The sequence below is a fragment of the Triticum aestivum genome, chromosome 5A (genome assembly GCF_018294505.1).
Source record: "Triticum aestivum cultivar Chinese Spring chromosome 5A, IWGSC CS RefSeq v2.1, whole genome shotgun sequence".
NCBI classification, from domain to species: Eukaryota; Viridiplantae; Streptophyta; class Magnoliopsida; order Poales; family Poaceae; genus Triticum; species Triticum aestivum.
In genome coordinates, this window is record NC_057806.1 from 78,279,065 (window position 1) to 78,294,332 (window position 15,268).

The following is a 15,268-nucleotide window of genomic DNA, read 5'->3' on the forward strand; positions in this document are numbered from 1 at the left end:
AATTCCACACTTTGTTCTCATACATGGATCCCATCTCAGATTTCATGGCCTCAAGCCATTTCGCGGAATATGGGCTCACCATCGATTCTTCATAGTTCGTAGGTTCGTCATGGTCTAGTAACATAACCTAAAGAACAGGATTACAATACCACTCTGGTGCGGATCTTACTCTGGTTGACCTACGAGGTTTAGTAGTAACTTGATCTGAAGTTTCATGATCAATATCATTAGCTTCCTCACTAATTGGTGTAGGGTGTCACAGGAACCGGTTTCTGTGATGAACTACTTTCCAACAAGGGAGCAGGTATAGTTACCACATCAAGTTCTACTTTCCTCCCACTCACTTCTTTCGGGAGAAACTCCTTCTCTAGAAAGGATGCAAATTTAGCAACAAAAGTCTTGCCTTCAGATCTGTGATAGAAGGTGTACCCAACAGTTTCCTTTGGGTATCCTATGAAGACACATTTCTCCGATTTGGGTTCGAGCTTATCAGGTTGAAGCTTTTTCACATAAGCATCGCAGCCCCAAACTTTCAGAAACAACAACTTTGGTTTCTTCCCAAACCACAGTTCATAAGGCGTCGTCTCAACGAATTTCGATGGTGCCCTATTTAACGTGAATGCAGCCGTCTCTAAAGCATAACCCCAAAACGATAGCGGTAAATCAGTAAGAGACATCATAGATCGCACCATATCTAGTAAAGTACGATTACGATGTTTGGACACACCATTACGCTGTGGTGTTCCGGGTGGCGTGAGTTGCGAAACTATTCCGCATTGTTTGAAATGTAGGCCAAACTCGTAGCTCAAATATTCTCCTCCACGATCAGATCGTAGAAACTTTATTTTCTTGTTATGATGATTTTCCACTTGACTCTGAAATTCTTTGAACTTTTCAAATGTTTCAGACTTATGTTTCATTAAGTAGATATACCCATATCTGCTTAAATCATCTGTGAAGGTGAGAAAATAATGATACCCGCCGCGAGCCTCAACGTTCATTGGACCACATACATCAGTATGTATGATCTCTAACAAATCAGTTGCTCGCTCCATAGTTCCGGAGAACGGCGTTTTAGTCATCTTGCCCATGAGGCATGGTTCGCAAGTACCAAGTGATTCATAATCAAGTGATTCTAGAAGTCCATCAGTATGGAGTTTCTTCATGCGATTTACACCAATATGACCCAAACGGCAGTGCCACAAATAAGTTGCACTATCATTATCAACTCTGCATCTTTTGGCTTCAACATTATGAATATGTGTATCAATACTATTGAGATTCAACAAAAATAGACCACTCTTCAAGGGTGCATGACCATAAAAGATATTACTCATATAAATAGAACAACCATTATTCTCTGATTTAAATGAATAACCATCTCGCATTAAACAAGATCCAGATATAATGTTCATGCTCAATGCTGGCACCAAATAACAATTATTTAGGTCTAAAACTAATCCCGAAGGTAGATGTAGAGGTAGCGTGCCGACCGCGATCACCTTGACTTTGGAACCATTTCCTACGCGCATTGTCACCTCCTCCTTAGCCAATCTTCGCTTAATCCGTAGCCCCTATTTCGAGTTGCAAATATTAGCAACAGAACCAGTATCAAATACCCAGGTGCTACTGCGAGCATTAGTAAGGTACACATCAATAACATGTATATCACATATACCTTTGTTCACCTTACCATCCTTCTTATCCGCCAAATACTTGGGGCAGTTCTGCTTCCAGTGACCAATCTGTTTGCAGTAGAAGCACTCAGTCTCAGGCTTAGGTCCAGACTTGGATTTCTTCTCTTGAGCAGCAACTTGTTTGTCGTTCTTCTTGAAGTTCCCCTTCTTCTTCCCTTTACCCTTTTTCTTGAAACTGGTGGTCTTGTTGACCATCAACATTTGATGCTCCTTTTTGATTTCTACCTCCGCAGCCTTTAGCATCGCGAAGAGCTCGGGAATTGTCTTATTCATCCCTTGCATATTATAGTTCATCACGAAGCTTTTGTAGCTTGGTGGCAGTGATTGAAGAACTCTGTCAATGACACTATCAATAGGAAGATTAACTCCCAATTGAGTCAAGTGATTATGATACCCAGACATTTTGAGTATATGTTCACTGACAGAACTATTCTCCTCCATCTTGCAGCTATAGAACTTATTGGAGACTTCATATCTCTCAATCCGGGCATTTGCTTGAAATATTAACTTCAACTCCTGGAACATCTCATATGCTCCATGACGTTCAAAACTTCGTTGAAGTCCCGGTTCTAAGCCGTAAAGCATGGCACACTGAACTATCGAGTAGTCATCAGCTTTACTCTGCCACACGTTCTTAACATCATCAACAGCATCTACAGTAGGCCTGGCACCCAGCGGTGCTTCTAGGACGTAATTCTTCTGTGCAGCAATGAGGATAATCCTCAAGTTACGGACCCAGTCCGTGTAATTGCTACCATCATCTTTCAACTTTGCTTTCTCAAGGAACGCATTAAAATTCAACGGAACAATAGCACGGGCCATCTATCTACAATCAACATAGACAAGCAAAATACTATTAGGTACTAAGTTCATGATAAATTTAAGTTCAATTAATCACTATTACTTAAGAACTCCCACTTAGATAGACATCCCTCTAATCATCTAAGTGATCACGTGATCCAAATCAACTAAACCATGTCCGATCATCACGTGAGATGGAGTAGTTTTAAATGGTAAACATCACTATGTTGATCATATCTACTATATGATTCACGCTCGACCTTTCGGTCTCAGTGTTCCGAGGCCATATCTGCATATGCTAGGCTCGTCAAGTTTAACATGAGTATTCTGCGTGTGCAGCTGTTTTGCACCCGTTGTATTTGAATGTAGAGCCTATCACACCCGATCATCATGTGGTGTCTCAGCACGAAGAACTTTTGCAATGGTGCATACTCAGGGAGAACATTTTTTTCTTGAAATTTAGTGAGAGATAATCTTATAATGCTACCGTCAAACAAAGCAAGATAAGATGCATAAAAGATAAACATCACATGCAATCAATATAAGTGATATGATATGGCCATCATCATCTTGTGCTTGTGATCTCCATCTCCGAAGCACCGTCATGATCACCATCGTCACCGGCACGACACCTTGATCTCCACCATAGCATCGTTGTTGTCTCGCCAACTTATGCTTCTATGACTATCGCTACCGCTTAGTGAGAAAGTAAAGCATTACAGGGCGATTGCATTGCATACAATAAGCGACAACCATATTGCTCCTGCCAGTTGCCGATAACTTGGTTACAAAACATGATCATCTCATACAATAAAATATTGCATCATGTCTTGACCATATCACATCACAACATGCCCTGCAAAAACAAGTTAGACGTCCTCTACTTTGTTGTTGCAAGTTTTACGTGGCTGCTACGGGCTGAGCAAGAATCGTTCTTACCTATGCATGAAAACCACAACAATAGTTCGTCAAGTTAGTGTTGTTTTAACCTTCTCAAGGACCGAGCGTAGCCACACTCGGTTCAACTAAAGTTGGAGAAACTGACACCCGCCAGCCACCTATGTGCAAAGCACGTCGGTAGAACCAGTCTCGCGTAAGCGTACACGTAATGTAGGTTCGGGCCGCTTCATCCAACAATACCTCCGAACCAAAGTATGACATGTTGGTAAGCAGTATGACTTGTATCGCCCACAAATCACTTGTGTTCTACTCGTGCATATAACATCTACGCATAAAACCAGGCTCTGATGCCACTGTTGGGGAACGTAGTAATTTCAAAAAAAAATCCTACGCACACGCAAGGATCTTGGTGATGCATAGCAACGAGAGGGGAGAGTGTTGTCTACGTACCCTCGTAGACCATAAGCGGAAGCGTTTATCAACGCGGTTAATGTAGTCGTACACCTTCGCGATCCGTCCCGATCAAGTACCGAACGTACGGCACCTCCGCATTCAGCACACATTCAACTCGATGACGTCCTCGCCTTCTCGATCCAGCAAGAGGGGCGAAGTATTAGATGAGTTCCGGCAGCATGACAGTGTGGTGACGGTGTTGGTGAAGAACAATCTCCACAGGGCTTCACCTAAGCACTATGAAAACTATGACGGAGGGTAAACTAGAGGGGACGGGGTTGCCGGCACACGGCTTGGTGTTTCTTCATGTGTCTTGGGTGATAGCCCTATCCCTCTATTTATATGTTGAGCCTTGGGGTCGAAACTTGGAGTAAAAGCCTCCACAAAGTCAGTTTCACCCGAAAGGCAAGAGTCCTTCTCAGACTCGAGGGCTAGACGCCAGGGTTCTCGGCGTCTGGACCCAGACGCCAGGGACCCTGGCATCTTGCCCCTGGATTCCGCAAAACTTCCTTTTGTGCTTTCCAAAAACCTTGTGGGCTTTCCCCTTTGGCCCAAATAAAGTGTTCTCGTACCCAAACATTTCGGGAAACATCCGGAACCCCTTCTGGTGAATTCCGGAACCCTTCCGGAGACCAAACACTATTATCACATATATCAAACTTTATCTCCGGACCATTCCGGAGTTCCTCGTCATATCCGTTATCTTATCCGGAATTCCGAATCAACATTCGGTTACCAACATACATAACTCATAAATACTATATCGTCAACGAACGTTAAGTGTGCGGACCCTACGGGTTCGAGAATTGTGTAGACATGACCGAGACACTTCTCTAGTAAATAACCAATAGCGGAACCTGGATGCCCATATTGGCTCCTACATATTCTATGAAGATCTTTATCAGTCGAACTGCATAACAACATACGTTGTTCCCCTTGTCATCGGTGTGTTACTTGCCCGAGATTTGATCGCCGATATCTCAATACCTAGTTCAATCTCTGTAACATCCCAAATTTTCAATTTGGAATGTTATACACTGGATCATCAATGCATATCATATTTTCTTGCTTTGGTTTGATCCTAAATATTCTACGCAACCCAAGGACCCTCGGAGAGAGTTGGGGATTTCGTTATTTTCATATTTGAGTTTTCTCAAATTTTGGAAATAGGATCATTGATTTTATTTATTTTATCTTCAATTATTTCTATAATAAAAATAAGTGAGAGGGAATAAAATGACTTTCCAAAAATAAAGAAATATTGAGGATTTAATGAAAAATCAAATAAGATTTATTTTGGAGTTTTTGCTATTTTATTTGAATTTAGGAAAAATTGCACGTTTTCCAAAACTACATTTTAGGGCCAAGAAAATGTTCATCTTGTTCTAAATATTTTATTTAGATGGTGAAAATTTGTTTTGGCATTTTTGATTTTTATTTATTTTTCTAGGATTTTTCTTAGTTTGGCGGGATTATTTAAAAAAAATCTCCGCGCCCGACTGGGCCAAAGGCCCAGCCGAGCCAGGCAGGCCCGCGCCGCCGCCTCCTTCCCCGCGTCGCGCCGCCGCCGCCGACCCGCACTCCTCCGTGCCGTTGCCGCCTTGCCCCCTCCCCCAAGCCGCCACCCCCCCCTCTTAAATACCGCCGCCGCCCTCCCCACCCCGCCACCCGCCCCGCCGCCGATAGCAGCAGCAGCAGCCGCCGCCTCCCGCCGCCGCCGCCGCAGCCCCGCCACCCCACGCCGCCCCGCCGCCGCACCAGAACCCCGACGAACCCTCGTCGGAGCCGAGCCGAGGTAGCCGCCCCGCCGCCCTGGTTTTCTAAAGAAACCGATCCAGTTTTTTTAGAAAAACCCTAGATTTGTTTATTTTTTAGAAATAGATCGGTTTTTTGGTTTATTTATTTAGCGAGTGTTCGCCCGTTCGTTCATTTTAACGGACAAATTCGCCGTTTAGTTTCAGTTAACGAACGTTCGTTCGTTAATCTGTTCGTCAGTTCTTCTTTTTCTCGGATTTTTCCGCGGTTATTTCTGATCACGATTTCTGATTTGATTTTCGTTCTAGTATAACTTTTCGCCCATTTATCGGAATCAGGCGATTCAAGCGCTTGGAGTTTCGTCTCGAAACCCTCTTTTCGTTTAACCTACTCAAACAAGATTTTTCTTCTATAAAATTTGACTTAGATTCAGATTAGTAAACGAAGTTTGTTTTTTTCGGCGTTTGACTTTCGTTGCTTCGTTCGATTTGATTCTTTTTGCAAACCGGAGTTATTAAGTTGAACTTTCTGTTTAGATCTCTTATTTGAGTTTTAACCGTGCATTAGATGAGTACTTATTGTATGCTTGTTTGTTTGCGATGGAGTACCTAGAGTGCGCCACTTGCTACTTTGAATCTCTAGGTTTCGCGGATCATCAGCAAGGAAAGTAACACTTTGATCATACCTCTTTACTACCCAGTTTTTATTGCATTAGATCAATCCTCAAACAATTGCATGATTAGGATCTGATTAATATGTGGGTTTTGGGAAGTGGATGAGGTAGTACCTATTACCTGTTTCATTATCAAACCCTTGGGAGTTACTTCTACGTTTGCTTGTTATGCCATGCTATGCTAGTAGGCATGGATTGGATGAGTGTATCCATGATAGATGTGAGATTGTTAAATTAATGGTTTATTTAAGGTGGCAACTTAAACACACATCTGGGTGGATTGAGGCACCTGGGTATTCCAGCAATTGCTTGTTTTTCTTTATGGACCGCCACCCAGGCTCAAAGGGATCATGAGATTATTCATACTAGAAACTTCCGTGTGCAGCCACAAGCTACTATGCGCTCTAGCATAGTTGACTAAGTCGTGCGAACTCTTACAGTGGTAGACTAGCAGATGTAGGGGATGTAGGTTGGTACTGTCTACCCGATCGTAAGGTGCTAGCGCTTCTGAGAGACTATGTCTCAGTCATCCGTTTCTCAAACATCATGTAGTGCGAGAATCTCAACGGAGGAGATCGAGTCTTGTGGGGAAAAGTGCGCAAACCTTTGCAGAGTGTATAAACTAATCATGGTTAGCCGTGTCCCCGGTTATGGACGTCTTGAGTATCTAGTACTTGGATTATCATGTGAATCTCATCATGTTACTTTAATTAATATTGTTTGGTTTTAATGATAATGCTTAATTGGGATTGAGAGGATGTCTATCTTCTCAATGTTCAACAACCACCATGTTAGTTAAATAAAAATTTATTCCTTTGCAGTAGGGAAAAATTGGCTTTAAGCAAAAACTGTAACCATAGAGCTTTCCACCAGCCATATATGCATGTAGTATAGCTTTATTCTTTCATTACTTTCTATGTGTTACATTGCCAGCATATTCTATGTGCTGACCCGTTTTCGGGCTGCAACGTTCATGTTGCAGACTTTTCAGACGACGAGTAAGGTGCCTTTAGGTCGTGGTTCTATACTCAGTGATGCCGTTGGAGTTGATGGACTCACTTATCTTCCAAGCCTTCCGCTGTTATCGTTATTAGATGGCCTTAAGCCATATTATTTATAATAAGTTCTCTTTTGAGATACTCGTTGTAATAAGTGTGTGATTGCTACTCTATTATAAATCCTTCAAGTATTGTGTGTGTCAGCATTACTAATCCAGGGATGACACTGAAGCACAGAGATCGGACCGTTTGAGGTCTGGTCGCTACAAGATGGTATCAGAGCACACGCTGACTGTAGGACACGACCACTAAGCTAAAGCCCTAGATCACTACTCACTCTTCTCATTTCTAACTCCTCATCTTTTCTACTCTTTTAGGATGGCGGATGCAAGGAACAAGTTCACGCAACCGGATGAAGATACACCCTTTGGACGTCACTTGAAGGAAGTCACTAGATACCTGAACATCGGAGTACCAAGCTTCACCGGAACCTACAACGCCACTTTACCTGAAGAGGAGTGTTGGATGATTCAAGTTCAAGTTCCAGGAAGGACGTTCGTACCAGTCACCGAGCCCATAGAGTTTTCCTTTGATGCACCAACTTGGAGTCTAGGAAAGAGCATGGCAGGCCACATCACTATGGGACGCATTGGAGAAGTCTACCACAAGGATCTCAAGGGTACTGTCTACCAGATTTGTGGGCGCCGAGATGAGCAATGGGAGATGATCAGCACCAGGAATGATAGATCAATTGCAGCTTTCATCCAGGAGTTAAACTAGCACATTCGACGCCAGGAGAACCAGATGTGCGCAGGCATGATAGACCTGAAGAAGGCCATGACGAAGATCATGGATCTGGAAGAAGAACTCAAGTCTACACGCAATGGATATGAGGAGGAAATAGCAACACTCGTTGAGAAGAACGATGATCTGAAGAAGAAGCTAAAAGTATTCATGGGATTTCCCGCGATTGGAGGAGAAGACGAAGATTGCACTTGTCCAGAGAACTACATCATCATCGACGACACTGACTCGGACCCAGACGATAGCGATGATGACTATGTTGATGAAGCTGGAGTAGATATCATGGAGTCTTCATTGGAGCAGTTTTTCTAGTTGACCACCATAACAGTAGTAGTATTCCCCCATGTATCTAGTATAGCCTGAGCACTTTTGTAACGATAGATAGACCGTTGTATGCCTTGTTTGATTTGAATGAAGTGATTTTGTTTGCATTCGTCTCATGTGCATTTGGGTAGTTTTTCTCTCTAGACCTCATTCTATTCTACATTCTCATCTTTTCTAAACCCTCAGATGCCTCCGAGACGTGACAATGGATTTGCTTTCCCACCGGAGCTCACTCAGTTAATCCAGCAGCAGAATGGCTTGATGCAGTTGCTAGTCCAGAATCAGAATCAGGGGAACAACAACAACCCACCACCACCACCACCACCACCTATTGATCACTTAATCCGTTTCCTTAGACTGAATCCGCCGGTATTCTCCAGTAGCACCGAGCCTATAGTAGCAGATGATTGGCTCCACAAGATTGGAAGGGAGTTAACCACTACAGGATGTACTGATGCCGAGAAGGTGCGCTTTGCCGCACATCAGTTGGATGGACCAGCACCATCATGGTCGGAGAATTTCACAGCCACTTATCCTATCGACACTGTCACATGGGATCAGTTTCAGCAGGCTTTCCGTACTGCCCATGTTTCAGCAGGAGCTATGGCCATGAAGAAGCGTGAGTTTCGCAACTTGCGCCAAGGAGGACGGACAGTTGGCCAGTATGTGGATGACTTTAGTAAGTGTCGGGTGGTTGGTGCGACATATGCCAATGGATGGCTTATCATTGTGGGGGCCAATAAAACACCGCCGGTGCCTGGAAACGGGATAAGGCAAAGACATGCACGCCGGCGAATCTTACCCAGCTTCAGGGCTCTCCGTGGAGATAAGACCCCTAATGCTGCTCTGCGGGGTCTCCGCATGATCACTATCTCGACGGGTAGCTATAGGATGCTCCTTGAGCTGTTCGGTGAAAGGATGAAGGAGGGCAAGGCCAGCCCACTCCTCTTCTCCTTGTGGTGTCTAAAAACTATCCAAAGAGAGATCTCCCTGCATGGGAGCCCTGGGGGTATATATAGGCCTACCCCCAGGGGTACAATGGTAATCCGACTAGGCGTGGGCCCCAGCCGTCTGAGTCTATGCCCACCGGCTTCTTTGCCGACTAGTGGGGCCCGCCGACTGGTGGGCCCCGCCGGCTGCCGGTACTCTGGTCGACAAGCCGGCCCCACCGCTCGAGGGCTCTGTCGGGGGCTGGTTACTGTGGCCCCGCCTTTAGTGGCGAGGGCTTCATCTTGGCAAGCATGGCTACAGTGCCGCCGCCGGGCGGCTTATCACTGTAGCCTTACCTTGTCTTATCTCCTTAATGGGGCGCCTCCTTCGAGGGAGTGGACTGGCCGGCTACTGGGAATCGGTCGTACCCCAGGCCGACTGGGGGTGGCCCGGCCGCCTTCGGGTGTCTCCATGACGGATGGGACTTGCCGCCCACGGGTCATACTGACGGCTCGCCGTGGGTGACATCATGGTCAATATGGCAACAGTGCCGCGCCGAACGGGTGATGGCCGCCCGTACGGCGTACTGTGGCTAGGCGTGCTCCGGGATTCAGGGGTGGCAGGTTTCCCTGCTGCCACGCCCCGTCTCATCGCCGTTATGTGGGTGCAGATTTTGAGGGCACAATCTGGGCCGCCTGCTGAGGAGGGCGGCTTCTTGGAGTCGGCCTTCTGGTGGCCGGCTTCATGGAGCCGGCCCTCTCGGGGCTTTCTTCTTGGAGATTTTTAGGCCTAGGCCGCCTTCGCACAGCCGGCCTGAGGGGCAGTCGGCTGGAGGAAGGCGGCCCCACGTCTTGGAAGCTTGAAGGCTCAATTGGCCTATAATTTTTCTAAAGTGCCACGGGGAGCTGGCTAGGCTACCCATGGTCATTTACTCCATCAGTAGTCCCCGAAGCTGGTTGGGCTCCGAGGCAAAAAAAGGAGTCGAGAAGATCAAACAGCTTCATGTCTTGAGGAGCCGGAGCAGGCTTTGATTAGGTGCACCGTCTTTTGGAGGGCGTCGAAGTTCGTGGGCAGGAACCAAGCGGCGCGCGAGTTAGGCTGCGGGCTGACCGCCCGCCGCCCGTGCGCCACGTGGCACCCAGTGGCTGGACGGGCCTGCCAGCCCACGCGCGCGATGGGACGCCGCCACAGTCCGGGGCCCGCCACTACCGGGCCACGACCCATGCTCGGATCTTCTGCGGCCCGGGCGGACCGCGCACCTCCCTGCGGCGGTTGCCACACGCCGTGGAAGCGCAACAAGCTCAGGACGTGGGGGGAGTGGGCGCAGTTAATCTCACGTTCCCCCATGCCTCGCCTCCTCGGCTTCATCGTACGAGGCTTATAAGTAGGGGGAAGGAGGGGGAGCGGCAAACGCTCGCACGCTCGCCCTCGCCCCGTCCCTTCCGTTTCTTCTTCTCTGTCGCCACAACTCACCTCCGCTGCCCGGCTCTTCCACCAACCTCCTTGGCTCGCTGTTGCTTTGCCGCGGCAGGGTCGCGTGTCTCTCCGTCGCCGCATCTTTCTCGTCGCCGCGCCATTCTCATGGCGCTGTCGAGCTCCTGGGACGGCTCCAATGTCCACGATGATCACGTCGACTTTCTCCGCCGACGTGGCGGCTGCCGGGCGTGGACTACGTGTGGGTCTGTCTCGCGTCGGAGAGGGAGATCTCGCCGGCACCGGAAGAGGACGAGCGGGTAATCTTCCGCTCGCATTGCCTGCGCGGCTTCGGCCTGCCGGCGAGCGGGTTCTTCTGCTCCTTCCTCGAATTCTATCATCCCCATCCGCATCACCTCACTCCCAACGCGGTGATGCTGCTGTCGGCCTTCGTCACCCTGTGCGAGGGTTTTCTTGGCGTCCTCCCCACCCTTGAACTATGGGAAGAGTTCTTCCAGTGCAAGCATGGCACTGTTGTTGCGGGCGTGCCCGCCCCATGCAGCGCCTTCATCGCCGTGCGGAGAAACTAGTCAAGATTCTTGAGTATGCCAGCCGAGTCACCCGCAACAAGGTTATCAAGTTTTGCAAAGTTCAGTGGAGCCACCACACCAAGGATGAAGCCACCTGGGAGCGAGAGGAAGATCTGCTGAAGGACCACCCTCACCTATTTTCTAGCCAACCCGAATCTCGAGGGCGAGATTCATCTTAAGGGGGGTAGGTTTGTAACATCCCAAATTTCAATTTGGAATGTTATACACTAGATCATCAATGCATATCATATTTTCTTGCTTTGGTTTGATCCTAGAAATTCCTACGCAACCCAAGGACCCTCGGAGAGAGTTGGGGATTTCGTTATTTTCATATTTGAGTTTTCACAAATTTTGAAAATAGGATCAGTGATTTTATTTATTTTATCTTCAATTATTTCTATAATAAAAATAAGTGAGAGGGAATAAAATGACTTTCCCAAAATAAAGAAATATTGAGGATTTAATAAAAAATCAAATAAGATTTATATTGGAGTTTTTGCTATTTTATTTGAATTTGGGAAAATTGCACCTTTTTTGAAACTGCATTTTAGGGCCAAGAAAATGTTCATCTTATTCTAAATATTTTTTTTAGACGGTGAAAATTTGTTTTGGCATTTTTAGATTTTTATTTATTTTTCTAGGATTTTTCTTAGTTCGGCGTGATTATTTAAAAAAAATCTCCACGCCCGACTAGGCCAGCCGAGCCAGGCCGGCCCGCGCCGCCGCGCCGCCAGCGACCCGGACTCCAAGTCCGAGCCGGACTCCTCCGTGCCGCCGCCGCCTTGCCCCCTCCCCCAAGCCGCCCCCCCTCTTAAATACCACCGCCGCCTTCCCCACCCCGCCACCCGACCCGCCCCGCCGCCGAAAGCAGCAGCAGCCGCATCCGTCGATGCCCCGCCACCCCACGCCGCCCCGCCGCCGCACCAGAACCCCGCCGAAGCCTCGCTGGAGCCGAGCCGAGGTAGCCGCCCCGCCGCCCCGGTTTTCTAAAGAAACCGATCCGGTTGTTTCTAGAAATCCCTAGATTTGTTTTTAGAAATCCCTAGATCCGGTTTTCGGTTTATTTATTTAGCGAGCGTTTGCCCATTCGTTCGTTTTAACGGACGAATTCGCCGTTTAGTTTCAGTTAACGAACGTTCGTTCGTTAATCTGTTCGCCAGTTTTTCTTTTTCTCGGATTTTTCCACGGTTATTTCTGATCACGATTTCTGATCCGATTTTCGTTCTACTATAACTTTTCGCCCGTTCATCGGAATCAGGCGATTCAAGCGCCTGGAGTTTCGTCTCGAAACCCTCTTTCCATTTAACCTACTCAAACAAGATTTTGCTTCTGTAAAATTTGACATAGATTCAGATTAGTAAACGAAGTTTGTTTCTTTCGCCGTTTGACTTTCGTTGCTTCGTTCGATTTGATTCTTTTTGCAAACCGGAGTTCTTAAGTTGAACTTTCTAGTTAGATCTCTTATTTGAGTTTTAACTGTGCATTAGATGAGTACTTATTGTATGCTTGTTTGTTTGTGATAGAGTACCCGGAGTGCGCCGCTTGCTACTTTGAATCTATAGGTTTTACGAATCATCAGCAAGGCAAGTAACACTTTGATCATACCTCTTTACTACCCAGTTTTTATTGCATTAGATCAATCCTCAAACAATTGCATGATTAGGATCTGATTAATATGTGGGTTTTGGGAAGTAGATGAGGTAGTACCTATTACTTGTTTCATTATCAAACCCTTGGGAGTTACTTCTATGTTTGCTTGTTATGCCATGCTATGCTAATAGACGTGGATTGGGTGAGTGTATCCATGACAGATGTGATATTGTTAAATTAATGGTTTATTTAAGGTGGCAACTTAAACACGCATCTGGGTGGACTGAGGCACCTGGGTATTCCAGCGATTGCCTGTTTTTCTTTATGGACCGCCACCCAGGCTCAAAGGGATCATGAGATTATTCATACTAGAAACTTCCGTGTGCAGCCACAAGCTACTATGGGCTCTAGCATAGTTGACTAAGTCGTGCGAACTCTTACAGTGGTATACTAGCAGATGTAGGGGATGTAGGTGGGTACTGTCTACCCGATCGTAAGGTGCTAGCGCTTCTGAAAGACTATGTCTCGGTCATCCGTTTCTCAAACGTCATGTAGTGTGAGAATCGCAACGGAGGAGATCTTGTGGGGAAAAGTGCGCAAACCTCTGCAGAGTGTATAAACTAATCATGGTTAGTCGTGTCCCCGGTTATGGACGTCTTGAGTATCTAGTACTTGGATTATCATATGAATCTCATCATGTTACTTTAATTAATATTGTTGGGTTTCAATGATAATGCTTAATTGGGATTGAGAGGATGTCTATCTTCTCAATGTTCAACAACCACCATGATAGTTAAATAAAAATGTATTCCTTTGTAGTAGGGAAAAATTGGCTTCATGCAAAAACTGTAACCATAGAGCTTTCCACCAGCCATATATGCATGTAGTATAGCTTTATTCTTTCATTACTTTCTATGTGTTACATTGCCAGCATATTCCATGTGCTGACCCATTTTCGAGATGCAACGTTCATGTTGCAGACTTTTCAGACGACGAGTAAGGTGCCTTTAGGTCATGGTTCTATACTCAGTGATGTCGTTGGAGTTGATGGACTCACTTATCTTCCAAGCCTTCCGCTGTTATCGTTATTAGATGGCCTTAAGCCATATTATTTGTAATAAGTTCTCTTTTGAGACACTCGTTGTAATAAGTGTGTGATTGCTACTCTGTTATAAATCCTTCAAGTACTGTGTGTGTCGGCATTACTGATCCTGGGATGACACTGTAGCACAGCGATCGGACCGTTTGAGGTCTGGTTGCTACAATCTCATTACCGGCAAGTCTCTTTACTCGTTCCGTAATACATCATCCTGCAACTAACTCATTAGTTACAATGTTTGCAAGGCTTATAGTGATGTGTATTACCGAGTGGGCCCATAGATACCTCTCCGATAATCGGAGTGACAAATCCTAATCTCGAAATGCGCCAACTCAACAAGTACCTTCGGAGACACCTGTAGAGCACCTTTATAATCACCCAGTTACGTTGTGACGTTTGGTAGCACACAAAGTGTTCCTCCGGTAAACGGGAGTTGCATAATCTCATAGTCATAGGAACATGTATAAGTCATGAAGAAAGCAATAGCAATAAACTAAACGATCAAGTGCTAAGCTAACGGAATGGGTCAACTCAATCACATCATTCTCCTAATGATGTGATCCCGTTAATCAAATGACAACTCATGTCTATGGTTAGGAAACATAACCATCTTTGATCAACGAGCTAGTCAAGTAGAGGCATACTAGTGACACTATGTTTGTCTATGTATTCACACATGTATCATGTTTCTGGTTAATACAATTCTAGCATGAATAATAAATATTTATCATGAAATAAGGAAATAAATAATAACTTTATTATTGCCTCTAGGGCATATTTCCTTCAAGGAGGCGATGCCCGCTGCAAGGCCTGGAGCGAACGCTGCTGCAGGAGATCACCGGCTCTGCAATGGGGTCGCGTGGTGCTGCTGCAACGGACGGAGGGTCGCTGGTGCTCCGCCGGTGCTTCAGGAAGGTGGCTCCTGCTGCAACGAAAGGAAAAGCTCGCCAATTTGCATGGTCACCATTTGATGCTCGTCGAGGGGGGCTCTCAGAGCTACTGCAATGGACCGCTTGCTGGTGGTCCCTCGCCGCAGCCTCACAGCTTGGTGCTGCAATGGAACGCTCGTGACGGCTCCATGTGTTGCAACAGAGCGGTCTCCGGTGGCTTCAGATGCTACGATGCACCATCGCCGCCGCCGGCTGCAATGCAGCGCTCGCCAGTCGTCCCTTGCCGCGGCCTTGGAGCTCAGTGATGCAATGGAGCACTCACGGCGACTTCTGGTGCTGCAATGTAGTGCT